The following is a 17,910-nucleotide window of genomic DNA, read 5'->3' as shown; positions in this document are numbered from 1 at the left end:
GCAGTGATTGAGTAAATGGGATGCAGTGACTGAGTGAAATGTGATGCAGTGACCGAGTGAAATGAGATTCAGTGACTGAGGGAAATGGGATGCAGTGACTGCGTGAAATGGGATGCAGTGAGTGTGGTGAAGGAGATGCAGTGATTGAGTAAATGGGATGCAGTGACTGAGTGAAATGTGATGCAGTGACCGAGTGAAATGAGATTCAGTGACTGAGGGAAATGGGATGCAGTGACTGCGTGAAATGGGATGCAGTGAATTAGTGAAATGAGATGTAGTGACTGATGGAAATGTGATGCAGTTACTGTGGGACATGGGATGCAGTGACAGAGTTAATAGTGATGCAGTGCCCGAGCGGGCTTGGGGAGCAGTGACTGAGGGAAATTGGATACAGTGCCTGAGTGCAATGTGATGCAGTAATTGAGGGAAATAGGATGCAGTGACTGACGGAAATGGGATGCAGTGACTGAGTGAAATGGGATGCAATCACTGAGTGAAATGCGATGCAGAGACTGAGGGAAAGGAGATGCTGTGACAATGGGAAATGGGATGCAGTGAGTGTGGGAAATTGAATGCAGCGTCTGTGAGATAGGGGAAACAGTGACTGATGGAAATTGGACGCAGTGACTGTGGTGAAGGAGATGCAGTGATTGTGTGAAATGGGATGCAGTGACTAAGTAAAATACGATGCAGTGACTGAGTGAAATGTGATGCAGTGACTGCTTGAAATGGGATGCTGTGACTGTGGCGAAGGAGATGCGGTGACTGACTGAAATGGGATGCAGTGACTGAGGGAATTGGGATGCAGTGACTGAGGGAATTGGGATGCAGTGACTGAGGGAAATGGGATGCAGTGACAGAGTGAAATGGGATGCAGTATTTGTGGGAAGAAGGATGCAATCACTGAGTGAAATGAGATGCTGAGACTGAGGGCAAGGAGATGCTGTGACTATGTGCAATGGGATGCAGTGAATGTGGGAAATTGAATGCAGCGTCTGTGAGATAAGGGAAACAGTGACTGATGGAAATGGGATGCACTGACTGTGTTGAAGGAGATGCAGTGACTGAGGGAACTGGGATGCAGTGACTGAGGGAAATTGGATGCAGTGACTGAGGGAAATGGGACGCAGTGACTGAATGAAATGTGATTCACTCACTGAGTGAAATGTGATTCAGTCACTGAGTGAAATGTGATTCCGTCACTGAGTGAAATGTGATGCACTCACTGAGTGAACTGTGATTCAGTCAGTGGGTGAACTGTGATGCAGTGACTCAGTGAACTGTGATGCTGTCACTGAGTGAAATGAGATGCACTGACTGATGGAAATTGGATGCAGTGACAGAGTGACATGAGCTGCAGTGACTGAGTGACATGAGCTGCAGTGACTGAGCGAAATGCGATGCAGTGGCTGAGTGAAATGGGATGCAGTGGCTGAGTGAAATGGGATGCAGTGGCTGAGTGAAATGGGATGCAGTGGGGCGTGAAATGGGATGCAGTGACTGGTGGAAATGAGATGCAATGACTAAGGGAAAGGAAATGCAGTGTCTGTGGGAAATGGGATGCTGCGACTGAGGGTAATGGGATGCAGTGACTGAGGGTAATGGGATGCAGTGACTGAGGGTAATGGGATGCAGTGACTGAGTGAAATGGGATGCAGTGACTGAGTGAAATGCGATGCAGTGACTGAGTGAAATGCGATGCAGTGAATGAGTGAAATGAGATGCACTGACTGATGGAAATTGGATGCAGTGACAGACTGACGTGAGCTGCAGTGACAGAGTGACGTGAGCTGCAGTGACTGAGTGAAATGAGATGCATTGTTTGATGGAAATATGATGCAGCAACTGACGGAAATGAGATGCAGTGACTGAGGGAAATGGGATGCAGTGACTGAGGGACTTGGGATGCAGTGACTGAGGGACATGGGATGCAGTGACTGAGGGACATGGGATGCAGTGACTGAGCGAAATGGGATGCACGATTTTTGGGAAGTAGGATGCAATCACTGATTGAAATGAGATACAGAGACTGTGGGAAAGGAGACGCTGTGACGATGGGAAAATGGATGCAGTGACTGAGTGAAATGGGATGCAATGACTGCGTGAAATGCGATGCAGTGGCTGCGTGAAATGGGATGCAGTGACTCAGTGAAATGTGATTCAGTCACTGAGTGAAATGTGATTCCGTCACTGAGTGAACTGTGATGCAGTCACTGAGTGAAATGGGATGCAGTGGCTCAGGGAAATAGGATGCAGTGACTGAGTGAAATGGGATGCAATCACTAGGTGAAATGCGATGCAGAGACTGAGGGAAAGGAGATGCTGTGACGATGGGAAATGGGATGCAGTGAGTGTGGGAAATTGAATGCAGCGTCTGTGAGATACGGGAAACAGTGACTGATGGAATTTGGACGCAGTGACTGTGGTGAAGGAGATGCAGTGATTGAGTGAAATGGGATGCAGTGACTGAGTGAAATGTGGTGCCGTGACTGAGTGAAATGTGATGCAGTGACTGCGTGAAATGGGATGCAGTGACTGTGGTGAAGGAGATGCAGTGACTGAGGGAAATGGGATGCAGTGACTGAGGGAAATGGGATGCAGTGACAGAGTGACATGAGCTGCAGTATCTGATGGAAATGTGATGCAGTACCTGGGGGAAATGGGATGCAGTGACTGAGGTACTGGGAAGGAGTGACTGAGTTCATGGGGATGCAGTGCCCGAGCGGAGTTGGGGTGCAGTGAGTGAGGGAAATGGGATACAGTGCCTGAGTGAAATGAGATGCCGTGACTGAGGGAAATGGGATGCAGTGAGTGTGGGAAATTGAATGCAGCGCCTGTGAGATACGGGAAACAGTGACTGATGGAAATGGAATGCAGTGACTATGGTGAAGGAGATGCAGTGACTGAGTGAAATGGGATGCAGTGACTGAGTGAAATGTGATGCAGTGACTGAGTGAAATGTGATGCAGTGACTGAGTGAAATGTGATGCAGTGACTGAGTGAAATGGGATGCAGTGACTGAGTGAAATGGGATGCAGTCTCTGAGTGAAATGGGATGCAGTGTCAGAGTGAAATGTGTTGCAGTCACTGAGTGAAATGTGTGGCAGTCACTGAGTGAAATGGGACGCATCACTGAGGGAAATGGGACGCAGTGACTGAGGGAAATGGGATGCAGTCACTGAGTGAAATGACATGCAGTGACTGAGTGAAATGGGATGCAGTGACTGAGTGAAATGGGATGCAGTGACTGAGTGAAATGGGATGCAGTGACTGAGGGACATGGGATGCAGTGACTGAGGGACATGGGATGCAGTGACAGAGGTACTGGGAAGGAGTGACTGAGTTAATAGGGAATCAGTGCCTGACCGGGTTTGGGGTGCAGTGACTGAGGGAAATGGGATACAGTGCCTGACCGAAAAGGGACGCACTGACTGAGTGAAATGGGATGCAGTGACTGAGGGACATGGGATGCAGTGACTGAGGGACATGGGATGCAGTGACACACGGACATGCGATGCACTGACACACGGACATGGGATGCAGTGACTGAGGGAATTGGGATGCAATGACTGAGGGAAATGGGATGCAGTGATTGCGTGAAATGGGTTGCAGTGACTGAGTGAAATGCGGTGCAGTCACTGAGTGCAATGGGATGCATCACTGAGTGCAATGGGATTCAGGGACTAGGTGAAATGGGATGCAGTGACTGATGGAAATTGGATGCAAAGACTGAGGGAAATGGGATGCAGTCACTGAGGGAAATGGGATGCAGTGAGTGTGGTGAAGGAGATGCAGTGATTGAGTAAATGGGATGCAGTGACTGAGTGAAATGTGATGCAGTGACCGAGTGAAATGAGATTCAGTGACTGAGGGAAATGGGATGCAGTGACTGCGTGAAATGGGATGCAGTGAGTGTGGTGAAGGAGATGCAGTGATTGAGTAAATGGGATGCAGTGACTGAGTGAAATGTGATGCAGTGACCGAGTGAAATGAGATTCAGTGACTGAGGGAAATGGGATGCAGTGACTGCGTGAAATGGGATGCAGTGAATTAGTGAAATGAGATGTAGTGACTGATGGAAATGTGATGCAGTTACTGTGGGACATGGGATGCAGTGACAGAGTTAATAGTGATGCAGTGCCCGAGCGGGCTTGGGGAGCAGTGACTGAGGGAAATTGGATACAGTGCCTGAGTGCAATGTGATGCAGTAATTGAGGGAAATAGGATGCAGTGACTGACGGAAATGGGATGCAGTGACTGAGTGAAATGCGATGCAGAGACTGAGGGAAAGGAGATGCTGTGACGATGGGAAATGGGATGCAGTGAGTGTGGGAAATTGAATGCAGCGTCTGTGAGATAGGGGAAACAGTGACTGATGGAAATTGGACGCAGTGACTGTGGTGAAGTAGATGCAGTGATTGTGTGAAATGGGATGCAGTGACTAAGTAAAATACGATGCAGTGACTGAGTGAAATGTGATGCAGTGACTGCTTGAAATGGGATGCTGTGACTGTGGCGAAGGAGATGCAGTGACTGACTGAAATGTGATGCAGTGACTGAGTGAAATGGGATGCAGTGACTGAGGGAAATGGGATGCAGTATCTGATGGAAATGTGATGCAGTACCTGAGGGAAATGGGAGTCAGTGACTGAGGTAATGGGAAGGAGTGACTGAGTTCATGGGGGTGCAATGCCCGAGCGGACTTGGGGTGCAGTGAGTGAGGGAAATGGGATACAGTGCCTGAGCGAAATGGGACGCACTGACTGAGTGAAATGGAATGCAGTGACTGAGGGACATGGGATGCATTGACTGAGGGAAATGGGATGCATTGACTGAGGGAAATGGGATGCAGCGACTGAGTGAAATGAGATGCAGTGACTGAAGGAAATGGGATGCAGTGACTGAGGGACATGGGATGCAGTGACTGAGGGACATGGGATGCAGTGACTGAGGGACATGGGATGCATTGACTGAGTGAAATGCGATGCAGAGACTGAGGGAAAGGAGACTCTGTGATTCTGGGAAATGGGATGCAGTGAGTGTGGGAAATTGAATGCAGCGCCTGTGAGATACGGGAAACAGTGACTGATGGAAATGGAATGCAGTGACTATGGTGAAGGAGATCCAGTGACTGAGTGAAATGGGATGCAGTGACTGAGTAAAATGTGATGCAGTGACTGAGTGAAATGTGGTGCAGTGACTGAGTGAAATGTGGTGCAGTGACTGAGTGAAATGGGATGCAGTGACTGAGTGAAATGGGATTCAGTGTCAGAGTGAAATGTGTTGCAGTCACTGAGTGACATGGGACGCATCACTGAGTGAAATGGGATGCAGTGACTGAGGGAAATGGGATGCAGTGACTGATGGAAATGGGATGCAGTGACTGAGTGAAATGAGATGCAGTGACACACGGACATGGGTTGCAGTGACTGCGGGAATTGGGATGCAGTGACTGAGTGAAATGGGATGCAGTGACACACGGACATGGGTTGCAGTGACTGCGGGAATTGGGATGCAGTGACTGAGTGAAATGGGATGCAGTGACTGAGTGAAATGCGATGTTGTGACTGAGTGAAATGCGATGCAGTGACTGAGTGAAATGGGAAGCAGTGACTGAGTGAAATGAGATGCATTGTTTGACGGAAATGAGATGCAGCGACTGAGGGAAATGGGATGCAGTGACTGAGGGAAATGGGATGCAGTGACCAAGTGAAATGAGATGCAGTGACTGAGTGAAATGGGATGCAGTATATGTGGGAAGTAGGATGCAATCACTGATTGAAATGAGATGCAGTGGGAAATGGGATAAGTGAGTGTCGGAAATTGAATGCAGCGTCTGTGAGATACGGGAACCAGTGACTGATGGAAATGGGATGCAGTGACTGAGGGAAATGGGATGCAGTGACTGAGTGAAATGGGTTGCAGTGTCTGAGTGAGATGGGATGCAGTGTCTGAGTGAAATGGGATGCAGTGTCTGATTGAAATGGGATGCAGTTAATGAGTGAAATGAGATGCAGTGACTGATGGAAATTGAATGCAGTGACAGAGTGACGTGAGCTGCAGTGCCTGATGGAAATGGGATGCAGTTACTGTGGGACATGGGATGCAGTGACTGAGGTCCTGGGAAGGAGTGACTGAGTTAATAGGGATGCAGTGCCCGAGCGGGCTTGGAGTACAGTGACTGACGGAAATGGGATACAGTGGCTGAGAGAAATGGGATGCACTGTCTTAGTGAAATGGGATGCAGAGGCTGAGTGAAATGGGATGCAGTAACTGGTGGAAATGGAATGCAGTGACTGATCGAAATGGGATGCGGTGACTGACAGTAATTGGATGGAGTGACGGACGGTAATGGGATGGAGTGACTGAGGGAAACGGGATGCAGTGTCAGAGTGAAATGGGATGCAGTCAATGAGTGAAATGGGATGCAGTCAATGAGTGAAATGGCCTGCAGTGATTGAGTGATTTGGGATGCAGTGACTGAGGGAAATCGAATGCAGTGGCTGAGTGAAATGGGATACACTGACTCTTGGAAATGGGATGCAGTTACTTTTGGAAATGGATTGCAGTGACTGTTGGCAATGGGATGCAGTCACTGTTGGAAATGGGATGCAGTGACTGTGGGAAATGGGATGCGGTGACTGAGGGAAAGGAGATGCAGTGACTGTGGGAAATGGCATGCTGTGACTCAGGGTAATGGGATGTAGTGACTGAGGGAAATGGATGCAGTGACTGAGTGAAATGGGATACTGTGACTGAGGAAAGGAGATGCAGTGACTATGGCAAATGGAATGCAGTGACTGAGTGAAATGGGATGCAGTGACTGAGGGTAATGGGATGCAGTGACTGATGGAAATGGGATGCAGTGTCTGAGGGAAATGGGATGCTGTGACTGAGCGTACAGTGATGCAGTGACTGAGGGTAATGGGATGGAGTGACTGATGGTAATGGGATGCAGTGACTGAGGGAAATGGGATGCTGTGACTGAGCGTACAGTGATGCAGTGACTGAGGGTAATGGGATGTAGTGACTGAGGGTAATGGGATGGAGTGACTGAGCGAAATGCGATGCAGTGACTTAGGGAAATGGGATACAGTGCCTGAGTGAAATGGGATGCAGTGACTGACGGAACTGGGATGCGGTGACTGTGTGAACTGGGATGTGGTGACTGTGTGAACTGGGATGCGGTGACTATGTGAACTGGGATGCAGTGGCTGAGTGAAATGGGATGCAGTGGCTGAGTGAAATGGGATGCAGTGGGGAGTGAAATGGGATGCAGTGACTGGTGGAAATGAGATGCAGAGACTTAGGGAAAGGAAATGCAGTGTCTGTGGGAAATGGGATGCTGCGACTGAGGGTAATGGGATGCAGTGACTGATGGAAACGGATGCTGTGACTGAGTGAAAAGGGATGCAGTGACTGAGTGAAATGCGATGCAGTGACTGAGGTACTGGGAAGGAGTGACTGAATTAATAGGGATGCAGTGCCCGAGCGGGCTTGGGGTGCAGTGACTGAGTGAAATGGGATGCAGTGACTTAAGGAAAGGAAATGCAGTGTCTGTGGGAAATGGGATGCTGCGACTGAGGGAAATGGGATGGAGTGACTGAACGAAATGGGATGCAGTGACTGAGTGAAATAGGTTGCAGTGACTGAGTGAAATGGGATGCAGTGACTGAGGGAAGTGGGATGCACTGACTGAGGGAAGTGGGATGCAGTGACTCAGGGAAATGGGATGCAGTGACTCAGGGAAATGCGATGCAGTGACTGATGGAAATGGGATGCAGTGTCTGAGGGAAATGGGATGCTGTGACTGAGCGTACTGTGATGCAGTGACTGAGCGTACTGTGATGCAGTGACTGAGGGTAATGGGATGTAGTGACTGATGGTAATGGGATGCAGTGACTGAGGGAAATGGCCTGCAGTGACTGAGTGAAATGGGATGCAGTGACTGAGGAAAGGAGATGCAGTGACTGTGGGAAATGGGAAGCGGTGACTGAGTGGAATGTGAAGCATTGAATGAGTGAAATGAGATGCAGTGACTGTTTGAAATGGGATGCAGTGGCTGTGTGAACTGGGATGCGGTGACTGTTTTAACTGGGATGCAGTGGCTGAGTGAAATGCGATGCAGTGACTCAGGTACTGGGAAGGAGTGACTGAATTAATAGGGATGCAGTGTCCGAGCGAAATGGGATGCAGTGACTGAGTGAATTGGGATGCACTGACTGAGGGAAGTGGGATGCAGTGACTGAGGGAAATGGATTGCAGTGACTGAGTGAAATGAGATGCAGTGACTGATGGAAATGGTATGCAGTGACTGAGGAAAATGGTATGCAGTGACTGGGAAATGGGATGCAGTGACAGTGGGAAATGGGATGCAGTGACTGATGGAAATGGGACGCAGTGACTGAGTGAAATGGGACGCAGTGACTGAGTGAAATGGAATTGCCGTGACTGTGGAAAGGAGATGCATTGACTGAGGAAATAGGATGCAGTGACTGAGGGAAATGTGATGCACTGACTGAGTGTAATGGTATGCAGTGACTGAGTGAAATGGTATGCAGTGACTGAGTGGAATGGGATGCAGTGACTGAGTGGAATGGAATGCAGTGACTGAGTGAAATGGGATGCAGTGACTGAGGGAAAAGGGATGCAGTGACAGAGTGACATGAGCTGCAGTATCTGATGGAAATGTGATGCAGTCCCTGAGGGAAATGGGATGCAGTGACTGAGGTACTGGGAAGGAGTGACTGAGTTCATGGGGATGCCGTGCCTGAGCGGACTTGGGGTGCAGTGAGTGAGGGAAATGGGATACCTTGCCTGAGTGAAATGAGATGCAGTGACTGAGGGAAATGGGATGCAGTGACTGAGTGAAATGAGATGCAGTGACTGAGGGACATGGGATGCAGTGACTGAGGGACATGGGAAGCATTGACTGAGTGAAATGCGATACAGAGACTGAGGGAAAGGAGATGCTGTGACTATGGGAAATGGGATGCAGTGAGTGTGGGAAATTGAATGCAGCGCCTGTGAGATACGGGGAACAGTGACCGATGGAAATGGAATGCAGTGACTATGGTGAACGAGATGCAGTGACTGAGTGAAATGGGATGCAGTGACTGTGTGAAATGTGATGCAGTGACTGAGTGAAATGGGATGCAGTGACTGAGTGAAATGGGATGCAGTGACTGAGTGAAATGGGATGCACTGGCTGTGTGAAATGGGATGCAGTGGCTGTGTGAAATGGGATGCAGTGGCTGTGTGAATAGGGATGCAGTGACTGAGGGAAAGGAGATGCAGTGTATGTTTGAAATGGGATGCTGCGACTCAAGTGAATGGAATGCCGTGTCTGTGGGGAATGGGATGCAGTGACTGTGGTGAAGGAGATGCAGTGATTGAGTGAAATGGGATGCAGTGACAGAGTGAAATGGGATGCTATGACTGTGGGAAATGGGATGCAGTCACTGTGGGAAATGGGATTCAGTGACTCTGTGAAATGGGATGCAGTGACTGAGTGAAATGGAATTGCCGTGACTGTGGAAAGGAGATGCAGTGACTGAGGAAATGGGACGCAGTGACTGATGGAAATGGGATGCCCTGTCTGAGGGAAATGGGATGCAGTGACTGAGTGAAATGGATGCATGACTGAGTGAAATGGATGCATGACTGAGTGAAATGGGATGCATCACTAAGTGAAATGGGATGCATCACTGAGTGAAATGGGATGCAGTGACTGAGTGAAATGGGATGCAGTGACTGAGTGAAATGCGATGCAGTGACTGAGTGAAATGCGATGCAGTGACTGAGTGAAATGGGATGCAGTGAATGAGTGAAATGAGATGCACTGACTGATGGAAATTGGATGCAGTGACAGAGTGACATGAGCTGCAGTCACTGAGTGAAATGAGATGCATTGTTTGATGGAAATATGATGGAGTAACTGACGGAAATGAGATGCAGTGACTGAAGGAAATGGGATGCAGTGACCGAGTGAAATGAGATGCAGTGACTGAGCGAAATGGGATGCACTATTTTTGGGAAGTAGGATGCAACCACTGATTGAAATGAGATGCCGAGACTGTGGGAAAGGAGATGCTGTGTCTATGGGAAATGGGATACATTGAGTGTCGGAAATTGAATGCAGCATCTGTTAGACACGGGAACCAGTGACTGATGGAAATGGGATGCTGTGACTGTGGTGAAGGAGATGCAGTGATGGAGTGAATTGGGATGCAGTGACTGAGTGAAATGTGATGCAGTGACTGAGTGAAATGTGATGCAGTGACTGAGTGAAATGGGATGTAGTGACTGAGTGAAATGGGATGCAGTGACTGCGTGAAATGCGATGCAGTGACTGCGTCAAATGGGATGCAGTGACTGCGTCAAATGGGATGCAGTGGCTGCGTGAAATGGGATGCAGTGGCTGCGTGAAATGGGACGCAGTGACTCAGTGAAATGTGTTTCAGTCACTGAGTGAAATATGATGCAGTCACTGAGTGTAATGTAATGCAGTCACTGAGTGAAATAGGATGCAGTGGCTGAGTGAAATGGGATGCAGTGATTGTGTGAAATGGGATGCAGTGACTGAGGGAAATGGGATGCAGTGACTGAGGGAAATGGGATGCAGTGATTGAGTGAAATGCGATGCAGTGACTGAGGGAAATGGGATGCAGTGACTGAGGGACATGGGATGCAGTCTTTGTAGGAAGGAGGAAGCAATCACAGAGTGAAATGCGATGCAGAGACTGAGGGAAAGGAGATGCTGTGACTGTGGGAAATGGGATGCAGTGAGTGTGGGAAATTGAATGCATCGTCTGTGAGATACGGGAAACAGTGACTGATGGAAATGTGATGCAGTGATTGAGTGAAATGGGATGCAGTGACTGACTGAAATGTGATGCAGTAACTGCTTGAAATGGGATGCAGTGACTGAGTGAAATCGGATGCAGTGACTGAGTGAAATGTGATTTAGTCACTGAGTGAAATGGGATGCAGTCGCTGAGTGAAATGGGATGCATCACTGAGGGAAATGGGATGCAGTGACTGAGTGAAATGGGATGCAGTGACTGAGGGAAAATGGGTTGCAATGACTGATGGAAATGGGATATAGTGACTGATGGAAATGTGATGCAGTGACTGTGGGAAATGCGATGCAGTGACTGAGTGAATTGGAATGCAGTGACACACGGAAATGGGATGCCTTGACTGACGGGAATGGGATGCAGTGATTGACGGAAATGTGATGCAGTGACTGATGGAAATGGGACGCAGTGACTGAGGGCAATGGGATGCAGTGTCTGAAGGAAATGAGATGCAGTGACTGAAGGAAATGAGATGCAGTGTCTGAGTGAAATGGGATGCAGTGATTGTGTGAAACGGGATGCAGTGACTGATGCAAATGGGATGCAGTGACTGATGCAAATGGGATACATTGACTGAGGGAAATGGGATGCAGTGACTGAGGGAAATGGGATGCAGTGACTGAAAGAAATGAGATGCAGTGACTGAGGGAAATGGGATGCAGTGACTGAGGGAAATGAGATGCAGTGACTGAGGGAAATGGGATGCAGTGACTGAGGGAAATGGGATGCAGTAACTGTGTTGGAGGAGATGCAGTGACTGAGTGAAATGGGATGCAGTGACTGCGTGAAATGCGATGCAGTGACTGAGTGAAATGTGATTCAGTCACTGAGTGAATTGGGATGCAGTCACTGAGTGAAATGGGATGCATCACTGAGTGAAATGGGATGCAGTGATTGATGGAAATTGGATATAGTGACAGAGTGACATGAGGTGCAGTGACGGAGTGAAATGATATGCAGTGTCTGATTGAAATGTGATGCAGTGACTGAGGGAAATGGGATGCAGTGACTGAGTGAAATGAGATGCAGTGACACACGGACATGGGTTGCAGTGACTGCGGGAATTGGGATGCAGTGACTGAGTGAAATGGGATGCAGTGACTGAGTGAAATGCGATGCAGTGACTGAGTGAAATGCGATGCACTGACTGAGTGAAATGGGAAGCAGTGACTGAGTGAAATGAGATGCATTGTTTGACGGAAATGAGATGCAGTGACTGAGGGAAATGGGATGCAGTGACTGAGGGAAATGGGATGCAGTGACCAAGTGAAATGAGATGCAGTGACTGAGCGAAATGGGATGCAGTATATGTGGGAAGTAGGATGCAATCACTGATTGAAATGTGATGCAGTGGGAAATGGGATACAGTGAGTGTCGGAAATTGAATGCAGCGTCTGTGAGATACGGGAACCAGTGACTGATGGAAATGGGATGCAGTGACTGAGTGAGATGGGTTGCAGTGTCTGAGTGAAATGGGATGCAGTGTCTGATTGAAATGGGATGCAGTGTCTGATTGAAATGGGATGCAGTTAATGAGTGAAATGAGATGCAGTGACTGGTGGAAATTGAATGCAGTGACAGAGTGACGTGAGCTGCAGTGCCTGATGGAAATGGGATGCAGTTACTGTGGGACATGGGATGCAGTGACTGAGGTCCTGGGAAGGAGTGACTGAGTTAATAGGGATGCAGTGCCCGAGCGGGCTTTGAGTACAGTGACTGAGGGAAATGGGATACAGTGGCTGAGAGAAATGGGATGCACTGTCTTAATGAAATGGGATGCAGAGGCGGAGTGAAATGGGATGCAGTAACTGGTGGAAATGGAATGCAGTGACTGATCGAAATGGGATGCGGTGACTGACAGTAATTGGATGGAGTGACGGACGGTAATAGGATGCAGTGACTGAGGGAAACGGGACGCAGTGTCAGAGTGAAATACGATGCAGTCAATGAGTGAAATGGCCGGCAGTGATTGAGTGATGTGGGATGCAGTGACTGAGGGAAATGGGATGCAGTGGCTGAGTAAAATGGGATGCACTGACTCTTGGAAATGGGATGCAGTGACTGTTGGAAATGGATTGCAGTGACTGTTGGCAATGGGATGCAGTCACTGTTGGAAATGGGATGCAGTGACTGTGGGAAATGGGATGCAGTGGCTGAGTGAAATGGGATGCACTGACTCTTGGAAATGGGATGCAGTGACTGTTGGAAATGGATTGCAGTGACTGTTGGCAATGGGATGCAGTCACTGTTGGAAATGGGATTGAGTGACTGAGGAAAGGAGATGCACTGATTGTGGGAAATGGGAAGCAGTAACTGAGTGGAATGTGAAGCATTGAATGTGTGAAATGAGATGCAGTGACTGTTTGAAATGGGATGTAGGGGCTGTGTGAACTGGGATACGGTGACTGTGTGAACTGGGATGCAGTGGCTGAGTGAAATGCGATGCAATGACTGAGTGAAATGAAATGCAGTGTCTGTGGGAAATGGGATGCTGAGACTGAGGGTAATGGGATGCAGTGACTGAGGGTAATGGGATGCAGTGACTGATGGAAATGGAAGCAGTGACTGAGTGAAATGGGATGCAGTGACGGAGGTACTGGGAAGGAGTGACTGAGTTAATAGGGATGCAGTGCCCGAGCGGGCTTGGGGTGCAGTGACTTAGGGAAATGGGATACAGTGCCTGAGTGAAATGTGACGCACTGACTGAGTGAAATGGGATGCAGTGACTGACTGGAATGGGATGCAGTGACTGCGCGAAATGGGATGCAGTGAATGAGTGAAATGAGATGCAGTGACTGAGTGAAATGCGCGCAGTGACTGATAGAAATCGGATACAGTGACTGATGGAACTGGGATACAGTGACTGACGGAACTGGTATGCGGTGACTTTGTGAACTGGGATGTGGTGACTGTGTGAACTGGGATGCGGTGACTATGTGAACTGGGATGCAGTGGCTGAGTGAAATGGGATGCAGTGGCTGAGTGAAATGGGATGCAGTGGGGAGTGAAATGGGATGCAGTGACTGGTGAAAATGAGATGCAGTGACTAAGGGAAAGAAAATGCAGTGTCTGTGGGAAATGGGATGCTGCGACTGAGGGTAATGGGATGCAGTGACTGATGGAAATGGGATGCAGTGTCTGAGGGAAATGGGATGCTGTGACTGAGCGTACTGTGATGCAGTGACTGAGGGAAATGTGATGCAGTGACTGATGGTAATGGGATGCAGCGACTGAGGGAAATGGCCTGCAGTGACTGAGTGAAATGGGATGCAGTGACTGAGGAAAGGAGATGCAGTGACTGTGGGAAATGGGAAGCGGTGACTGAGTGGAATGTGAAGCATTGAATGAGTGAAATGAGATGCAGTGACTGTTTGAAATGGGATGCAGTGGCTGTGTGAACTGGGATGCGGTGACTGTGTTAACTGGGATGCAGTGGCTGAGTGAAATGCGATGCAGTGACTGAGTGGAATGGGATGCAGTGACTGAGTGAAATGGGATGCAATGTCTGAGGGAAATGGGATGCAGTGTCTGAGGGAAATGGGATGCTGTGACTGAGCGTACTGTGATGCAGTGACTGAGGGTAATGGGATGTCGTGACTGATGGTAATGGGATGCAGTGACTGAGGGAAATGGCCTGCAGTAACTGAGTGAAATGGGATTGTGTGACTGAGGAAAGGAGGTGCACTGATTGTGGGAAATGGGAAGCAGTGACTGAGTGGAATGTGAAGCATTGAATGTGTGAAATGAGATGCAGTGACTGTTTGAAATGGGATGTAGGGGCTGTGTGAACTGGGATACGGTGACTGTGTGAACTGGGATGCAGTGGCTGAGTGAAATGCGATGCAGTGACTGAGTGAAATGGGAAGCAGTGACTGAGTGAAATGAGATGCATTGTTTGACGGAAATGAGATGCAGTGACTGAGGGAAATGGGATGCAGTGACCAAGTGAAATGAGATGCAGTGACTGAGCGAAATGGGATGCAGTATATGTGGGAAGTAGGATGCAATCACTGATTGAAATGAGATGCAGTGGGAAATGGGATACAGTGAGTGTCGGAAATTGAATGCAGCGTCTGTGAGATACGGGAACCAGTGACTGATGGAAATGGGATGCAGTGACTGAGGGAAATGGGATGCAGTGACTGAGTGAGATGGGTTGCAGTGTCTGAGTGAGATGGGATGCAGTGTCTGAGTGAGATGGGATGCAGTGTCTGAGTGAAATGGGATGCAGTGTCTGATTGAAATGGGATGCAGTTAATGAGTGAAATGAGATGCAGTGACTGGTGGAAATTGAATGCAGTGACAGAGTGACGTGAGCTGCAGTGCCTGATGGAAATGGGATGCAGTTACTGTGGGACATGGGATGCAGTGACTGAGGTCCTGGGAAGGAGTGACTGAGTTAATAGGGATGCATTGCCCGAGCGGGCTTGGAGTACAGTGACTGAGGGAAATGGGATACAGTGGCTGAGAGAAATGGGATGCACTGTTTTAGTGAAATGGGATGCAGAGGCTGAGTGAAATGGGATGCAGTAACTGGTGGAAATGGAATGCAGTGACTGATCGAAATGGGATGCGGTGACTGACAGTAATTGGATGGAGTGACGGACGGTAATGGGATGGAGTGACTGAGGGAAACGGGACGCAGTGTCAGAGTGAAATGGGATGCAGTCAATGAGTGAAATGGGATGCAGTCAATGAGTGAAATGGCCTGCAGTGATTGAGTGATTTGGGATGCAGTGACTGAGGGAAATGGAATGCAGTGGCTGAGTGAAATGGGATACACTGACTCTTGGAAATGGGATGCAGTGACTTTTGGAAATGGATTGCAGTGACTGTTGGCAATGGGATGCAGTCACTGATGGAAATGGGATGCAGTGACTGTGGGAAATGGGATGCGGTGACTGTTGGAAATGGATTGCAGTGACTGTTGGCAATGGGATGCAGTCACTGTTGGAAATGGGATGCAGTGACTGTGGGAAATGGTATGCAGTGACTGAGGGAAAGGAGATGCAGTGACTGTGGGAAATGGCATACTGTGACTCAGGGTAATGGGATGTAGTGACTGAGGGAAATGGATGCAGTGACTGAGTGAAATGGGATACTGTGACTGAGGAAAGGAGATGCAGTGACTATGGCAAATGGAATGCAGTGACTGAGTGAAATGGGATGCAGTGACTGAGGGTAATGGGATGCAGTGTCTGAGGGAAATGGGATGCTGTGACTGAGCGTACAGTGATGCAGTGACTGAGGGTAATGGGATGTAGTGACTGATGGTAATGGGATGCAGTGACTGAGGGAAATGGCCTGCAGTGACTGAGTGAAATGGGATGCAATGACTGAGGAAAGGAGATGCAGTGACTGTGGGAAATGGGAAGCGGTGACTGAATGGAATGTGAAGCATTGAATGAGTGAAATGAGATGCAGTAACTGTTTGAAATGGGATGCAGTGGCTGTGTGAACTGGGATGCGGTGACTGTGTGAACTGGGATGCGGTGACTGTGTGAACTGGGATGCAGTGGCTGAGTGAAATGCGATACAGTGACTCGGGTACTGGGAAGGAGTGACTGAATTAATAGGGATGCAGTGCCCGAGCGGGCTTGGGGTGCAGTGACTTAGGGAAATGGGATACAGTGCCTGAGTGAAATGTGATGCACTGAGTGAGTGAAATGGGATGCAGTGACTGAGTGGAATGGGATGCAGCGACTGAGTGAAATGCGCGCAGTGACTGATTGAAATCGGATACAGTGACTGATGGAAATGGGATGCAGTGACTGACGGAACTGGGATGCGGTGACTGTGTGAACTGGGATGTGGTGACTGTGTGAACTGGGATGCGGTGACTATGTGAACTGGGATGCAGTGGCGGAGTGAAATGGGATGCAGTGGGGAGTGAAATGGGATGCAGTGACTGGTGGAAATGAGATGCAGAGACTGAGGGAAAGGAAATGCAGTGTCTGTGGGAAATGGGATGCTGCGACTGAGGGTAAAGTGATGCAGTGACTGATGGAAATGGGATGCAGTGACTGACGGAACTGGGAAGCGGTGACTGTGTGAACTGGGATGTGGTGACTATGTGAACTGGGATGCAGTGGCTGAGTGAAATGGGATGCAGTGTCGGAGTGAAATGGGATGCAGTGACTGGTGGAAATGAGATGCAGAGACTTAGGGAAAGGAAATGCAGTGTCTGTGGGAAATGGGATGCTGCGACTGAGGGTAAAGTGATGCAGTGACTGATGGAAACGGATGCAGTGACTGAGTGAAAAGGGATGCAGTGACTGAGTGAAATGCGATGCAGTGACTGAGGTACTGGGAAGGAGTGACTGAATTAATAGGGATGCAGTGCCCGAGCGGGCTTGGGGTGCAGTGACTGAGTGAAATGGGATGCAGTGACTTAAGGAAAGGAAATGCAGTGTCTGTGGGAAATGGGATGCTGCGACTGAGGGAAATGGGATGGAGTGACTGACGGAAATGGGATGCAGTGACTGAGTGAAATAGGTTGCAGTAACTGAGTGAAATGGGATGCAGTGAATGAGTGAAATGGGATGCACTGACTGAGGGAAGTGGGATGCAGTGACTGAGGGATGTGGGATGCAGTGACTGAGGGAAATGGGATGCAGTGACTCAGGGAAATGGGATGCAGTGACTGAGTGAAATGGTATGCAGTGACTGAGTGAAATGGTATGCAGTGACTGATGGAAATGGTATGCAGTGACTGATGGAAATGGGATGCAGTGACTGAGGGAAATGGGATGCTGTGACTGAGCGTACTGTGATGCAGTGACTGAGGGTAATGGGATGTAGTGACTAATGGTAATTGCCTGCAGTGACTGAGAGAAATGGCCTGCAGTGACTGAGTGAAATGGGATGCAGTGACTGAGGAAAGGAGATGCAGTGACTGTGGGAAATGGGAAGCGGTGACTGAGTGGAATGTGAAGCATTGAATGAGTGAAATGAGATGCAGTGACTGTTTGAAATGGGATGCAGTGGCTGTGTGAACTGGGATGCGGTGACTGTGTTAACTGGGATGCAGTGGCTGAGTGAAATGCGATGC

The sequence above is a fragment of the Stegostoma tigrinum genome, chromosome 27, assembly GCF_030684315.1.
Source record: "Stegostoma tigrinum isolate sSteTig4 chromosome 27, sSteTig4.hap1, whole genome shotgun sequence".
Taxonomy (NCBI): Eukaryota; Metazoa; Chordata; class Chondrichthyes; order Orectolobiformes; family Stegostomatidae; genus Stegostoma; species Stegostoma tigrinum.
This window is presented reverse-complemented; position numbering follows the sequence as displayed.